At 35.4% G+C, this 18299-nt stretch overlaps 1 pseudogene; it reads right to left on the bottom strand.

Moving 5' to 3' along the window:
- Nucleotides 1-699: 699 nt before the first annotated feature.
- LOC120154624 lies at nt 700-2752 on the bottom strand (annotated as a pseudogene).
- Nucleotides 2753-18299: the final 15547 nt, after the last annotated feature.

Genomic DNA, 18299 nt, shown 5'->3' with positions numbered 1-18299 from the left:
TGTTTTTTTATTATAAATTTTTAAATTATATAGTATATAAATTTTAGGGTAATATGTATTTGGTCACCCTATTATCACTTCAGTTCTATTTTAGTCACTCAACTATCACTTTTGTTCTCTTTTAGTCACCCAATTATTTTTTTTCAAAAATCACCTATGTTATGTTTTGGTTACCCACCATTAAAAAAGTAACAAAATTACCGATGTGTTAGAGTTTTTTTTTAATTCTTTCAATGATAACATTGTATTATCTTATGATGATATGTACACCATCAACTTTAATTTTTTTAACGGTTGGTGACCAAAACAAAATCAAAATGTAACTTTAGCGATGATTTAAAAAATAGATAAGTGACCAAATCGTAACTAAATTAATAATTGGGTGACTAAATACTTAGTTTTTCCTAAATTTTAATAGGTTTATGTTCTTATTGACCTCGTATTATCGTTCTAACTACGTCTCTTATATGTACCTCGTAATATATGTATCTGGTATTTGAATATTATGTAGTTCACGTAAAATCAGCAGTGAGTAGAAAGAGATGAATCTCAAGTACATACATACCGTGATTAACAGACTGAACAGATTTGAAATATCACACACGAGATTATGAGAAAGCCTTTTAAACTTAAAAAGGTCGTTATTTAACCACCTGAGAATGATGGCCGGTTTCAGGGATTTCCAAAAAATGGGCCTCAATTATTTTATCCTTTATTTAAATAATAAATAAAAAAAGCTTTACACTCGTAACGGCGACCGTATTTTCCGGAGATGATGAGACGATACCGAACACGACGTCGACGAACTTCCAGAACTCGCTGTCCCGAAAAACAGATCCGATTTGTAATTCCCGATGTCTTCAGGTGAAAATCTAACAAATAATCTCGCCATGCTTTCATCTCCGACCGTTGATCTATGCGTATTGTAAAAATCCCGATATAATGCAACGAGTTTTCTCCCGATTGAAACCTTAATCTCATCTCGCAATTTCGAATCGGGAATGACGCAAGAACTCTGCTTCCAGTACGCTACTTCAAAGCTTGAATTGAATTTCCTGAAATGGTCTTTAGCTTTTCCAGGAGTGATCGGGGCCGTTGGATTTTCCGGCAATGAAACGGACACTTCGCCCCAAGCTAACTGCTCGTAATTTTCTGCAAATTGTTTCACCTTGGCTTCGTGTTTTGTGATCCATTCCTCGCCGAGTATGTACCGGAGATTGGATGTACGGACTCTGGAGATCACGTGTTGAAGATTGTTGGCTAAGAATAGGTATGCTAATGAGATGTCTTTGTAATGCTTTGCTTTTCCGTCGAGCTTGTAGAGTAGGACGAGTATGAGCCAGGCAATACGGACTGAAATCGCCGGGGCCGAAGAATCGTCGGACTCTGGACTGTATAAGAATGGTGCCGGTAATGATGATTTTACCGGCGGTGGCCAGTCTGCGATTATGTCAGCAAGAACGTTACTGTAATCGGCGAGGAGACTGAGGTAATTCATGGAGGTGGTTGTAAGAGGATGCAACCCGCCGCCGGGAATCATCATTTTGGATGAATCCTTTTGGATTGCTGACTCGAAGTCCATCAACAAAAACGAACAGACTCGCTGAGTCGAACCAGCGAGTTGAGAGCTTGTACTCGGACGGCTGAAGTCAATTCGAAAGAGAAGATCGTTTCGATCTCTTGCCAATCTTCTGAAATGGAGGAGTACATGTTGAGAACTAGGAATACTTTCTCCGGCGGAGACTTTTTGGTCTTTGCGACGAGCTCGGGAAATCCAAACAGGAGCGTGGCTGCTTCTTTTGAGATATCCGTAAAACAAGATTCTTTAATGGAATCGGACGTAGCAAAGACCTGATTGCAGAGGATTTTTTCTCCGGTGAAAGGCGTTCTCATCGAAATCTTCTCTGCTTCTAACCAGTTCTTGATTTTCAAATCCAGTACATCCCAATCCATTTTATTAGCCTGAGATGAGCTCATCTTTTCGATTCCAAGCTTATAGATACCTTCATCGATGATCGAGTTTCGAATAATTTTATAAATGTGAATGCATTCTTTGGCGTAACCCGAAGCGATCATGCAAATTGGCTATCAATTTCAGATCCGAAATAGCCATGGAAGAAACTTTTTCTATTTCAGTGATGGAATCTTCTCCCTTGCGGATCTCATCGTCCGGGGAACTGTCATCATCGAAATCCGATATGCTGGATCTTGCAGATGTCAACGACGATCGGATCGAAACCGATTCTGGATCCAAATGAGCCCGATTCATCGACAAAATCTGGTAGAACTCTTTCTGAAGCCTCTTCATTGCTATTTGCATCAAATTTTGGGCTCGGATGAGCTTTTCTGAACTGGATTCTTGAACGGAAATCAACAAATGCATGGTTTTCTGTAGGTCATTGACAGATCTTATGAACTGCAGGGCTTCTCTTTTGCTTTCGTAGAAAAGAGAGGTCACTTTAGCGTAAGCCGAGGTTTCAGTGTCCCATTTCATGATGATTGAAGCGGCGGCGTCGATGGTTTGGTCGATCATGGAATCTGAGAATCTCCGGCGAGGAGTACTGGACGAATAATGTGAGGTTGATTGGCGAGAGATGGAAAAGGACGGCGTCCTGGGGCTAAAGCAAATGCTTCTCATTCCTTTGGTCGGCATTTTCTGAGATGATGATAGAGGTAAGTGCTTTGAATCTTTTTCTGTTTGGTGGCAGATATTAAAAGAAGGAAAATTGAATTTTTGTTTGATTGCGTCTTGTTTGGGGAGTATTTGGGTTTCAATAAATCGTGAGGAAAGGGATATATATAGACATTCTTCATGAACGACGCCGTGTGGGAAGGTACAACATGACGGGACTTCTGACTTTTTGAGTCAGACAACTTGCTCTTACGCGGTACACGTGTCTCCTTGTAATCCGATCCATCAAAACATAACCAAATCCTAAAACCCTAACCTCTAAATCTTAAAATTAAAACATTTTTTTTCTGAGATTGCAGTACTAAATTTCAAAATCAATTAAATAATAATTATTTTTACTATTGAAAAGGATTTCGTCCAGGTTAAAAATCAAATATTGGACAGTTCTATAAGTTGACCCGATTATTTAGTTATACAGTTTAATTTTAAAAATAATTCATAAGAGAAAAAATGATTAACATGTGTGATTTAATTAAATATTTAATATTAATATCTTTATTAAAAATAATAATTAAAATTTTAACAAAATATCATTTAGTTATAACAAATAAAAATATGAAACAAATCGTTACTAAACATAATTATTATCTTAATTTGGGTTTATTTTAATAGTGGCAAGTTGAATACTGAGAACTTATTTTAATGTTGGAAAATGGTACACTTGTTTTTATAATAATAATGTTTTTATAAAAAAAAAAAGGAAATAAAAAATGAGGGAAGCTAAGCTGTGAGGCATAGAGATTATTCGACAAATGAAAGCACATAAGGTGATGTAAGCATATATATCATGTGTTTAGAAAAGCCTAATTCAAAAAAAGCGCTCTCTAATCCATAAAATAACTATTTGATAATTTCAATTCCTTCCAGAAAATAAATCCCCAAGCTTACAGCACAAGAAACCACTATTTATGAAAACTACGTAAAACTCTTTTTCCACCTCTCTTCTTATTTTTACACATTTATCTTCATACAAATTGTATAAGTGTGAAGCATGAGTTGAGTTGGATAAGTAAATTATAACATTGCAAATAATAATTTAAAGTTTCATGTGCTTGTTATACCTTTTCTTTAAAAAAAACAAAAGTTGACTTTTATATATATATATATATATATATATATATATATATATATATATCCGTTTTTATCCAGATCTACAAAAATATTTTATTATATTATATATATTTTTTATTATTATTATTTTATTATTTTATTTTGCAGGCCTCACACACAACAACCTCGATTTAGTGAGATTCAAAAAACAAACTAACGTATTTGAGTCCTATTGAAACACTAAAACCGAAGCATTTTGAGTCCAAGTAGGACTCTAAATCTGAGCTAAAAATATGTTTCATTAGACTATAAATAGACTCAAGCATCAAGAGGAAAGCACAGAGAGAAAAACGTGGAACCAAAATAAGAGGAAATGGCAACGATTTGAAAAAATCGAGGGAGGGAAAGCCAAAACATTTATCGACCATTTCGTGTAAAATGGAGGTTGAATTCGTATTTCCAACGTTGAGACAAAACATCCCGTGAAACATAGAATTGAACGAAGATCAGAGCCCAGCGGCAGACGGCACTCGACCACTGCAATTCCAGAGCCTCTCCCTCTTTTGAATTTGAGATAGACGAGACATGGTTTTAAAAAATCAAAACTTTGGTTTTTTAATGTTGCACGTGTTTTTATGATTCAAAAGGGATATTTCATACCTCAATCATCCAAGTTTATTTTTATTTCAATTTGATCCGTTCATATTTCAATTTCTCTATTTTGTTCTTATTTTTATTTATTTATTTTGTATATATGCATGTTATGTTCATTATTATTTTCTTTTTGTCCCTTTATTTTATTTTACTCTTTTTATATATTTCTTTTATTATATTTTCTGATATTATTTTTCTAGGTTATTTATTATTTTGTTTTATTTATTTTGTTTTTACTTTTATTTTTATTTTTTATTGATTTTATTGATTTATTGTTTTTTTTCTTTGATTTATTGTTATTATCATTTTTTTTATTCTTATGTTTTTTGTCTAACATTTTCGATCTTTTTTAGAAGAATTCCAAACAATCTAAGGTAAGTAATTTGAATCGAATGATTTAAATTTCAAATTAAATTTTAATTTTAGCAATTAAAGACACCGACAAATTAATTGGTACCGAAATGGCGATTCAGGGGTGTTAATCCTTCCTTGACCGTAACCGACTCCCAAACCTGATACATTTCTGGTAAAACGCATATCAGGTAAGATGGTGTCTGATCAACCTAAATGTTTTTAAAGTGGTCGGTGACGACTCTAACCCATTATTTCAAGTCGAAGCCCAATTCCGGGTCCAACCGAAAGACGGTTCCGACAGCTTGGCGACTCCGCTGGGGACATGTAAGTGAGTCAGGCCATAATTAATTTTAGGTTATCTTTTAATACGAAAATAGTAAATTTAAATTTATTTATTCGATTCTAATTATTTATATTTGATTATTTTTCAAATAAATAGTTGTACTGACGTTTTTTTCAATGATTTCAGATTTTCAAAATTTTCGTCTCAAGCTCTATACCCGAGTTTTGAAAGCTACTTAAGTGGGGTGAAAGTGACGCCTTCGTGAGAATTTGTTCTCCGTATGGGCCTAGCAAGTAACCTTCGAGATTCATATACCTTATGTCTTCGTGTGAATTTATTCTCCGTATAGGCATAAGGGAATGTATCATCTCGAGTTTAACTTAGTCCACATAAGCTTGTAATGAGCTTAGGACCGAGGGTCTGGCAAGCTCAAGAGAGCACCAGCAAGGAGAACTCGAGTACCGTTTTTAGAACCTAACCCAAGAGACTACAAGGAGTTAGAGCCCACCCCAAAACCTAATTGCAAACCCTAGGCTGTTTTGATATTATTTCATGCTTTATTTCATGTTTAAAGCATGTGAACTAGAAATTTATACGGTTAGGACTTGTTCAAAATCAACTTGTGGGATAGAGATCATGTTTGAGAAGGAATAATAAGCATGTGGGGGTAGATATCATGTGGGGTAGGATTTTTTATTTTTTATTGTTTTTATCTACTTTACTAACTCTTTTCATTTTTGTTCTCTTGCATTTTTTTATCATTTACATCATTCAAAAGAGGTGTTTATCCATAAAAAATGTGTCTGTTAAACGTAAATAATATGCATTAATGGACAAAGGGGTTATAATACGATAGATGAAAAACTCAGAAGTCCAGCTATGGTCGAAGAATACTCATGATGGACCGGGATTTACACTGTGCACACCAAAAGTTGACTTTTCGAGCTGATAAAGGTTGCAGAGGCAAGACGAGAAAAATTGACTTGGAGAGTCCCTTCACATACAACAGGTCATTATTGACAAATTCAAGAAACAAGCAGCTAAACTTTGAATAGTTCCTATCAATTGAGGGCTCCAGTGGCACTTTCGTTTGGAATGGGCTCAGTAGAGAGTGAAAGCCAAAGATACAGTCATTCGAGACTTTTTGGAGTAAGCAACTCCTCACTTGCACAGTTTAGCCAGAGAAGCCGGAACAGTTCGATAGGGCATTCAACCAGCAACAGAAAAAGGCTGAAGGTGAATCAATCAGTCCAAAGTTGTTCGGGGTCTATACCTTTAAAATGTTTTTTGTCTCCTAAGACGTAACACTTTTATTCCCAATGATGATTATTTATAATAACAGACACATTTTTGGATAAATGCCTCAAACATTGCATGCATCATGCATTCTTGCATATTTCGCATAATTTTTCTTTTTTCATTGCTTACACACGAACTAACAAAAGATTTTCATAAACAAAGAGGTACAAACACTGGACATACCACCACAAGCTTCGGACACATGCCATCCTCACAACACTCGCGCAAAGAAAAATGTAAGCCAAGATTGCTCAACTTGAAGAGAACATGCTAAGATTACAGAAGAAACTGGAAGAAAATAAATCGAAATCAACAAAGTACCTTGGATTCCATCACTAGGAACCATGACTTATTGGTTGACCAGATTATTTCACGATTGTTTGGCTTGAATAAAGTGAATGCTCCTTGGGCAAGTGGGGCATCCTGATGAGGCCTTATTCAATTTTGAGGCATCTTGTTTGAATTTGTTTTTTAAATTTTCTCATATTTGGAGCTTGTTTTTGAACTTTCTTTGGATGTTTCAATAAATTTATGTGGAGCATTGAATCAAATTTACAACTTAAAATTCTTTGACTTTCAAAAGCACCTAGAATATAACAGGTTCTTCTTGACAAACTTAAGAAGTTGAATCCGTATACCCAAATTATAATTATATATATATACAATAAAGCTTGAGTTGTCCCTCTAGAGAAATTGGTTAAACGCCCCGGCTTTATGGATAAGAATCAGCTAGCCTGATAAAGGCGATTATAATATACAATAAAGCTTGAGTTGTCCCTCTAGAGCAATTGGTTAAATGCCCCAGTTTTATGGATAATATTCAACTAGCCTGATAAAGGTGATTATAATATCTATACAATGATATTGAGTTGTCCCTCTAGAGCAATTGGTTAAACGCCCCGGCTTTATGGATTCAGTTAGTCAAACAATGGAAAATTAAATCTAAATAAGGTGTTTCGGTAAAAATGGACTAAGGGAATTAAGGAACACCTGTTATAGTCAACTTCACACGAGCACTCAAGAATTTCATTTTTAGATCGATATTTATACACTACCTTTGTTAGAGGAGCTTACAAAAACTTGAACAAATGGAAGATTTCAGAGAACCGAAATAGAATGTCTAGTAATTGATAATGCTAGTTGTGTCATTTTGTCCGCATCCAATTAAAATGCCAAACCAAAGAAAAAGCATGTTGCAATAACCGAAAAATGACATTTTTTTTGCTGAAACCTTAGAAAATATGAGGTTTACCTAAAGCCAACTCACCCATTTGAACATTTGTCAAAGAGCTATAACTCTGGAAGCATTAAAAGAACTATTGATTTCTTTGATATTTTTTGAATTCATGTTTATAATTTGATTCGATTCGATTGTAAGCATGGATTAAGCGGCAACGTTTTACAAAATTCTTACATTTTTATATCTTTTTTCTTCCCTTCTAAAATAAGAGAAAGGAGGAAAAAAACATTTTCAAACAGGACTGTCTCAAATGTGAAAAGTCTTGGAAGCTGTTGAGGCTCATTTTGCCTACATTAAAGAAAGAACAAACAATGCTCTTGAAAACAATCAGTTCGAGATACCAGATAGAACTTGTGACATCGTCAACATCCTGAAAAGAAAATAGGGCATGATCGATTCCAAAGATCAAGATCGACAGACAAAGCACAAGACTCCGTCCAAGATTAATTCATGTTGCATGCATCTTAGATATACTTAAGAGCATCACATTGATCATTTTTAGCATGCATAATTTTTTGTAACTTTTTGAGTCAAGTTTCAACTTCAAGAAGAAAGATACTCGATTCGAAAGAACATTCAAAAGTTGATGGTGGTTACTCGACTTCACAGTGAAGGGGCGACTGTTTGACGACTAAACGACTTTCCGAGTCTCGTTCAAAGTCAATTTCAACTTCACAGCGAAAGATATTGAACTTGAAGCGACACAATTTACTCGAGATTGTATTTTAACTTCACCAACTTTCTCTTGATTGGATTTCAACTTCACGACGAAGGATATCCAATTCAAAGCTCAACTTCACGATGAAGGGGCTTCCCAATTTCATTCAAAGCCAATTTCAACTTCACGGCGAATGATATTGGACTCGAAGCAATACAAGCTTGGATTTCAACTTCACGACGAAGGATATTCAAGTTAAGGCTCAACTTCATAATGAAAGAGCCATCCACGATTTCAACTCCATGACAGATGATATCATACTCACAAATCCATGATTTTAACTCCACGACGGAGGATATCATGGCCACACATCCACGATTTCAACTTCACGACGAAGGATATCGTGTCAACTTTAGATTGGATTTCAACTTCACGATGAAAGATATCCAATTTAAGGCTCAACTTCACGACGAAGGGGTCATCCACGATTTTAACTTCACGAAGAAGGATATCGTGCCCGATGAAGTGATTTAGAGTCACAGCAAACATGTCATCCACATATTTGACTTCCTTAAGTCAACGATTAGATCTTCTGAAAGGATTTCTTTAACATGCAGCAACAAGCAAATTATCGATCACCTTTGAGATTGTTTCTCTCAAAACAAGGGGTCTTCTCGCTTGAGACTTATTTACTCAAAACAAAGTTTTTTCTCTCTTGAGACAGTTTCCCTTGAAACAAATTTTGTCTCTCTTGAGATAGTTTCCCTTGAAACAAAATCTTTGAATATGTTTTCCTTGAAACAAATTCCGTCTCCCTTGAGACAGTTTCTTTTGGAACTAAGTTTTGTCTCTCTTGAGACAGTTTCTCTTGAAACAAATTTTGTCTCCCTTGAGACAGTTTCCCTTAAAAAAAAGTTTTGTCTCTCTTGAAACACCAACCTTTGAATATGTTTCTCTTGAAACAAAATTTTGCCTCCTTGGAGACAATTTCTCTTGAAACACAAAAAACCTTTGAAATCGTTTCTCTTGAAACACAAAAAAAACCTTTGAAAATGTTTCTCTTGAAACACAAAAGACCTTCGAGTTCGACTACGCTCAGCTCCAACTCACATCATTTACAGCATAACTCAAGGCTAGAATGGTTATCTGTCAATGAAGACCTTCGAGTTCGATTACGCTCAGCTCCAAGGCACATCATTTGTAACATAGCTCAAGGTAAGAAATGTTATTTTCCAACAAAAGACCTTCGATTTCGACTACGCTCAGCTCCAAGGCACATCATTTACATCATAACTCAAGGCTAGAAGGGTTATCTGTCAACAAAGACCTTCGAGTTCGACTCCACTCAACTCAAAGGCACCATCATTTGTAGCATAGCTCAAGGCAAAAAGGGTTATCTGCCAAAGACCCTCGAGTTCAATTTCATTCAGCTCGAGTGCGTATCAACCGCGTTGCATCAGCAATGAACTACTTTCCAATCAAATTTTTACACCCAGGTCTTTAAATCGAGAAGAAGACCAAGGTCGACCAAGATTGGCAACAAAGAGTCACTTTCCGATTCACCCACGATTTCAACTTCAAGAAGAAGGATATCGTGCCCAATGGATCGACTTAGTGTCACAAAAAACACTATCAAGTCTCAAATAAAAGAGAACCGAACAAAAACTGGTTGTCTTTTTCATCTTTGTCCTATTCTTGTTAACACAAAAATGTGCAAAGAGGGGTAGCTGTAGACATCCGTTTTTGTCCGGGTCTACAAAAACATTATATTATATTATATATTTATTTATTTATTTATTATTATTATTATTCTTATTATTAATATTTTTTTATTTTTTTATTTTTTTTATTTTTGTAGGCCCTACACTTAACAACCCCGATTTAATGAGAATCAAAAAACAAACCAACGTATTTGAGTCCTATTGAAACACTAAAACCGAAGCATTTTGAGTCCAAGGAGGACTCTAAATCTGAGCTAAAAATAGGTTTCTTTAGACTATAAATAGACTCAAGCATCAAGAGGAAAGCACAGGGAGAAAATTGTGGAACCAAAATCAGAGAAAGGGGCAACGATTTGAAAAAACTGAGGGAGGGAAAGCCAAAACATTTATCAACCATTTCGTGTAAAATGGAGGCTGGATTCGTGTTTCCAACGTCGAGACAAAACACCCCGTGAAACATAGAATCGAACGAAGACCAGAGCCCAGCGGCAGACGACACTCGACCACTGCAATTCCATAGCCTCTCATTCTTTTGAATTTGAGATAGACGAGGCATGGTTTTAAAAAACCAAAACTTTGGTTTTTTTAATGTTGCACGTGTTTTTATGATTCAAAAGGGAGATTTCATGCCTCAATCGTCCAAGTTTTTTTATTTCAATTTGGTCCGTTCATATTTCAATTTCTCTGTTTTGTTCTTATTTTTATTTATTTATTTAGTATATATATATATATTATGTTCATTATTATTTCCTTTTTGTCCCTTTATTTTATTTTACTCTTTATATATATTTCTTTTATTATATTTTCTGGTATTATTTTTCTAGGTTATTTATTATTTTGTTTTATTTATTTTATTTTTATTTTTTATTTTTTATTTTTATTGATTTTATTGATATATTGTTTTTTTTCTTTGATTTATTGTTATTATAATTTTTTTTATTCTTATGTTTTTTGTCTAACATTTTTTATCCTTTTTTTTTAGAAGAATTCCAAACAATCCAAGGTAAGTAATTCAAATCAAATGATTTAAATTTCAACTTAAATTTTAATTTTCGCAATTAAAGACACAGACAAATTAATTGGTACCGAAAGAGCGGTTCAGGGGTACTAATCCTTCCTTTATCGTAACCAACTCCTGAACCCGACATATTTCTGGTAAAACGCAGATCAGGTAAGATAGTGTCCGATCCACCTAAATGTTTTTAAAGTGGTCGGTGGCGACTCTAACCCATTATTTCAAGTCGAAGCCCAATTTCGGATCCAACTGAAAGACAGTTTCGACAATATATATATAGATTAAAATTGAGTGTGAGAGGGTGGGAAAACTTGACACCCTCTATGAGCTTATATAATCAACAAAATCACTGTTTTGAATCTGTCAAATGAGCAGCGTACAAATTACAAAAATATGTTAAAAAAGTACTTTATCTGAAATACTTTTAGAGAAAATAACCTCATTGACCGAAAATGCCTTATAATATACAATTTTAACCAACTTTTTTTGGATTTGCCAAAATGACCAAGAAATTCGCAACGCGAACTCCAATTTCGCAACCCAGTTTCCAATTTCGCAACGCGAATATGTAAATCGCATTGCGATTTTCTAAATTCGCAACACGAATCTATAAATCGCAACACAGAAGTCAAATTCGCAACGCGAATCTATAAATCGCAACACTGAAGTCAAATTCGCAACGCGATAGTCAAATTCGCAACGCGAATCTGTAAATCGCAACACATAAGTCAAATTCGCAACGCGATAGTCAAATTTGCAACGCAAAAGTCAAATTTGCAACTGAATTTCAAATTCGCAACTAGATTTTCGAATTTGTAACACGAATTTAATTTCGCAACAGGTTTTAGTTTCGCAACACAAATGTTTTGGGTATATAACAACGCAGCAGCAATAACTCATAACCTAAATCCCTAAATCGCAACTCATTCCATCTTCATCTATCACTCTCTCTGGCGACATCCGTTCCTATATCCAACGACATCTTTCCCCATCTCTAATTTTTTTTACATAATTTTATTTGTATATAATTTTTCAATGATTTCTCTCCCAAATTATCAACTATCAACTTAATAAAGGTGTGTTTTTCTCTAAGTTAGTGATGATATGTAGTTTATAGCTCGTTTGTTTAGTAAATTAATTTACAATTTGTAGAATGAAATCATCTAATGTTTATCATGTTTGGATAGATTTGTGTTTTGGAGGGTCATGGGAGAATGTTCATGGTGTTTTACAATATGTGCCTTTACCCATGAATCTTCAACTAAAACTGTCATTAAAAAAGTTAACTTATGAAACTCTAATGTTACGTGTTGCAAAGAAATTGAATTTAGAGCCTCTAAATGGATTTAGGCTATCTTATCAGATAAAATGTAAAGTTTATTTGTTAACCGACAATGAAGATGTTGAATGATTCATTGCTTACATTAGTGTTTCGCAAGAAGATGATGTTACATTGTATGTTGTTAAACCTAGAAGTAGTGAAGTTGGGTCAGTAGCAGGTAGTAATCAACTAAGTTCTTCAACCCCAGTTTATGGTGCTCACAATTTACAACGTTGTTATCAACCTCAAAATTTAATGGTTCCACCACAATTTCATCAACAAGAAAATTTTGTTTCACCACATTTCCAATACCAAACACAATATCAAAACCCACAACCTTTTCCTAATCCAAATCTCAATCAACTTTCAGCACCAAATTCCAGTTTTCGTATTGACCAGTTAGACCATTATGAGCCAATAGAAAAAATTGTGAGTACTAGTCATTATTCAAAATTTGATCTTGGTCAATACCCATACTTTGATCTTAGTCAATACTCGGATTTTGATGATGTGATGGAAGAAGAAACAGACCCTGCATGTAATGATTTTGATATTGGTCAATACTCAAATTTTGATGATGAAACAACCGCTGTCGAGGAATATGTTGTTGATGATAATGAGGAGGAAGTTACGACTGTGAATGAACATGTTGAACATCCATTCTGTAATTCATATAACCCTGAAGAAGAAAAAGAAGAAGAATAAGTCCCCGAAGAAAAGAAAAAGAAGAAAATGCCACAGGAGTATAACTGGAATATGCCAGAATTACTTCAGATACCGGAAGAAGAGTTGGTAAAGATAGCAGTTGATTATTACACAAAAGTTATTCGTATCAAGAAATATGATTGTTTTGATACAAAGGAAGACTTGAAGATAGCTTTGTATACGAAATATGTGGAAGATGGCTATCAACTAAAAGTTAACAAATCAAGCAAAGATCGTTTCGAAACAAAGTGTATGATTGACAAAAACTGTACGTGGCGTATGATTGCAAAGAGGATAAAAGATTGTGAAATGTTTCAAGTTAGGACTTTTATTGATAAACATACATGTTCAAGAACCCAAGTTTTTCCTCACCATAGACTGGCAAACAAAAAGGTGTTGGGTGGTTTTCTGGCTGAGTTAATGTTTTTGAATGGAAGGGTATATCGGGGATATGAAATTATGACTGATATGAATGCTCGGTTCAAGATTAGTATCTCATATTCTCAAGCTTGGAGAGCTAAATGTTATTCCTTGGAATTGTTGAGGGGGTCGCTAGAAGCATCGTTTGCCCAACTGCCGGCTTATTGTCGCAATTTAAAGCTGAAAAATCATGGGTCGGTAACTCATATCAAAACAGATAGAGATGGACGCTTTGAGTTGCTGTTTATCGCCATTGGTGCTGCGGTTAGTAAATAATTATAATTTTATTGACTCGTTTTTGTTAGTTGCATGCATTTCACATTTAAATGATTATATTTATTGTGTATATGATTTTGTAGATTCGTTCGTTTATTACTTGCATGCGCCCAGTTATTATAGTTGACGGAGCACATTTGAAAGGTCGATACCTTGGAGTAAACTTATTAGCAGTAGTCATGGATGCTAACAATGGGATACTGTCAAGAGCTTACGGGGTTGGCAAATCTGAAACCTCTGATTCATTGACATGGTTTATGGGGCATCATAGGGATTGCATAGGTCCTATTAGCAATCTGACAATCATATCTGATAGGGAAAACTCAATTGACAACGCTGTTAGAAGGTGTTTCCCAGATGCTTTTCATGGACTTTGTGGTGTTCAATTGTACTGAAATCTAAAATCAAGGTTTGCTGGTATAAAAAATCACAAATGGATATACTGGAAGGCTGTAAAAGCTTATCGGGAAGTGGATTTTAATAAGCATATAAATTATTTAAGACGTGTTTTTCCTCAATGTGCTCAAACACTAGAAGATGTCGGGTTTGAAAGATGGTCAAGAGTACACTAACTTGGAGCAAGATATGGTTTCATGACGTCTAATAGTGCATAATCAATCAACACTCTAAGTCGTCATTCCCGGAAATTACCCATTACTATGTTAATGGAGTTTTTTTGAGCCTCTATTCAACAGTGGTACTACAAGAAAAGAAACCATGCAGGTACTATTTCTTTAAATTCGTAACTTATCATATATTTTACTAAGTATTATTTATTTAAATTTACAGGAACATTGGAACGTCGTGTTACACCATGGACTGAAAAAAAGATAACGAAACGTGTTGTGAAGTCAACGTCATGGAGAGTTGAACCATGTTCAAACACTTTGTTTGAAGTATTGGATAATAACTTAAATGGGCTTGTCGATCTAAATGCAAAGACGTGTAGTTGTAAGAAATGGCAAACATCTGGTTATCTGTGTGACCATGTTATAAAAGTTGTTCTTCATCTAAACCAAGATGATTCAAGCGCATACGCTATGGATTGCTACACTACTGAAGTATATCGACAGACTTATACCGAGATTGTCTACCCTGTCCACATCCTTCTGAGTGGGACATACCAGATGACTTACAAACAGTTTTTCCACCAGTCATGGACAGCAAGCTAACTGGCCGACCAAAAAATCACAATCGTATACCGTCTAAGGGTGAAGAGAAGAGGATATTGACATATAGTCGGTGTGGTCATACAAGGTTGACCTGTGGATCACCAATGCCATCACAATCATCTTTTCCTCTACCAAAAAATGGATCCTCATTAAAATCCAAAGCTCATATGGTGCCAAGCAAAAGGAAATCAAAATCGCAATCAAAATCAAAATCCCAATCACAACCGGCTTCACCTTTTGGGACTTATTAACTTAGGATGCAAACGTTGTATTATGTGTATTTTATGTGTGAATGCATACATTTTCAGTTAGACATTCATTAGTAACTTGAGTTCGAACATTGCTATAATCTGTTCAGTTGTTATCATGTTAGGATTTTCTCTTGTGTTTGATTGCTTGGATAGTTGGTCTCTTGCTTCTTTAAGTGTCCTTAGCTTGTATTTATAGCTTGGAATGTGTTTGATGTTGTATATAACTTGATGTTGTATGTTGCGATCAACGCGAATTTGACTTTCGCAACGCTTATTTTGCGTTGCGAATTTGACAAAATCGCAACACGAATTTTACTTTCGCGTTGCGAATTTGTACCTTCAACATGTCTTTTTTGCCTTCAACATAATGCATATTGAATTTAAAACAACAAATCAACTTTTACAAATTAATTAAACAAGAAAAAAATAATTCTTATTTACACATCAAATTAAACAAATCAACTTTTACAAATCAATTAAACAAGCAAAAAATAATTCTTATTTCCTCATCAATTAAACAAATCAACTTTCAATGTAAAATGCAATTAAACAAGCAAAAAAGTGTAACCCAAACTATTGTTTATGTACAAATACATCAATTTCACGCAGCTCACGTCAGGAATAACCTACAGAAACCAAACATTTGCTCAAACAACACTTTCTACACATCTAAAACCAACAAACAACAAATTATTGAATTCTAGGTACTTAACCAAACATTTTCAAACCAACAAAGAGTATATATGTTAACAACACTTGCTCAAACTTTCCAATTGTTTATGCAAACTTTTAGCACGCAGATGCAGGTAGGCAACGTCTCGCATATATCGCTCGAGCCATAAAATGCCGAAACCATAAGTCTACTGCACCTCTATCTCTATTTGTGGGAGGTAGAAGGTGTTTACTTCCTGTCGTCAAACGCTCCAAGCATATGCATACAAGAGGACCATAATCCCCTCTGGCTTCCTCCGTTTGTTGTGGCACGGTATCGTCTCTGATCATTGTAACTTTGAACTTTTTTTGCTTCTTGTTTTCAGAATTAGTCCAATAATCAATCGCGTCCAAGTATTTCGCCAAATGAGCGCTCCATCCCTTACAAATAATATCTCTCAAATCAGACAATGGTATGTAATTCAACAAGCTGTCATATACCATTGTCTTCAGGGATGGGAGCTGAAGCTCAACGAGAAGCCAATGACGACGTTCCAAAATAGGGATAAACACTTGCAATCATAAATAATTGCGCACATCAAATAAAATTTATGAAAACCTTTAAAATATTCAAAAAATAAATACTAACCTTATCGACCTCCCACCACGCTGGATAAAGTTTAGCTTTTCCATTACCCAACGTATTTTAAGCATCTCTCGGATCCTTCAAGTGAGCTACGTGAAAAGACGTCGGCATAATAGTCCATCGAGTATTTCTTATTTTCCTCAATTTCCTTATTATTAAAAGACGTGACACCCATGCATCAATATGTTGTTTTATAAAAAATATATATATTAGTGAATTTATTAATAATTTAAAAAAAATTAATTAAAATGCAATATAAGAAGAATATAAGACTTACCACCCCTTCAAGATAGCCATTATCTTCAACCCCTAATAAAATACCCCACCAAGACTGATCAAGAAACAAATGCATAACATCGTCGAGTTTGCATAGGTCAGAATAACACCCCTTGCTCCGCTCATGTAGATAAAACTCAACTGCGGTCTTAGCCCAAAGGGTATTATCCGTAATTGTGTCCGGTAGTGTTTCCCTCTCCTGCTGAGGAATGGTACTGGCCGGTAACACATACGAAAGCCAACTCGCATCCATCATATCGGGCACGGGAGGGGGTTTATCAATATGTCGACATATGACACCATGTGAATCGAGCTCTTGAACGACGACATGGGCCTCTTGAACGGTGGGAGGGGTCTCTTCGATGATGAGAGGGGCCTCTTGAACGATAGAAGGCACCTCTTGAACGATGATAGGTGCATCGGGCTTCTTCTTACGGAGTCTTGGCACTAGTGGGGTGAAAGGAGACGTAATGACACGTGCACTACGTCTTATGCGTGAACCCCGTCGTGCAAGAAAAACCCGACGTAAAACATCTACCTTATCGGGCCGCTGAAAATAAATTAATATATAAATCAATAAATAAATAAATAAATAATACCGAAAAAATGTTATTTGCATTTTTAGTATATTATTAAACAAATTTACCTCGTTGCGTAGAGTATGAACCTCATTCTGCAACGATGAAACAATCTCGCGTAGAGCGGCAACCTCATCGCGTAAAGTAGATACCTCACCACGTAGCACACCATTGTCATCGCGTAAAAATCCACCTCACCACGTAAAGACCAAACCTCATTACGCCATGCACCATTATCTTCACGTAAATTACTGACCTCATGACGCAAAGCACCGACCTTATCACGTAACTCCCTTAACTCATCCCGTGGAGGTGGAGAACAGGGAGATAAATGTCGTGGCCTCTTTGTCGGTCGCCTATCATGAGGTGATGATAGAGAAGAGGCTCGATGATGTGATGAAATAAGTGATGGTGGAGGTGGAGAAGCGCTCGATCAGGTGATGGCTATGGGTGTCGAGCTGTAGAATCAGCCCGATCAGGTGATGGCTCTCGAATTCGGGGGTGCTCATCATCCATCCCATCAAAAAACCGCTTACTAGCTTGCCACCAATCAGTGGCAAGCTCAGCCTCTGTAATGGATAATTGGCCTCCTAACTATATAAAAGCTCAAACAAAGTTAAACTTGTACTAGTAATAACTTATTTATATATGGTATTATTTGTGTGTTAACTTACATCATTCATCGTTGTATATGGGAGTAACTCTTCCCAATCCAACATGTGAATCCTCTTCTAGGTAATAGCCCTAGGAATATCATTTGATTTTTTTATCGTATATGTCTGCATGCTGGGGAAAGCCTTAAATATCCAAATCTACAAACAATATAATACACAAACATTAGTAATTGTTAAATAATTAATTATAATTTTGGAAACATTAAATAGAAATTCTTACCTTAAAGGCCCAAGTAAAGCCTATCAAAGTGTATTTAGAACCATCGCCCCGCAAACTTTTTCGGTCCTCAAAGGCATACGACAACTTCTTGTAGGTAGCTCTCCATAGATATGAACCCTACGGAAACAGGTTTCATGCACTTA

Source organism: Hibiscus syriacus, unplaced genomic scaffold (genome assembly GCF_006381635.1).
Source record: "Hibiscus syriacus cultivar Baekdansim isolate YM2019G1 unplaced genomic scaffold, ASM638163v2 tig00002840_pilon, whole genome shotgun sequence".
Taxonomy (NCBI): domain Eukaryota; kingdom Viridiplantae; phylum Streptophyta; class Magnoliopsida; order Malvales; family Malvaceae; genus Hibiscus; species Hibiscus syriacus.
The sequence above is the reverse complement of the archived record's forward strand: the minus strand, read 5'-3'. Positions and strand labels throughout refer to the sequence as shown.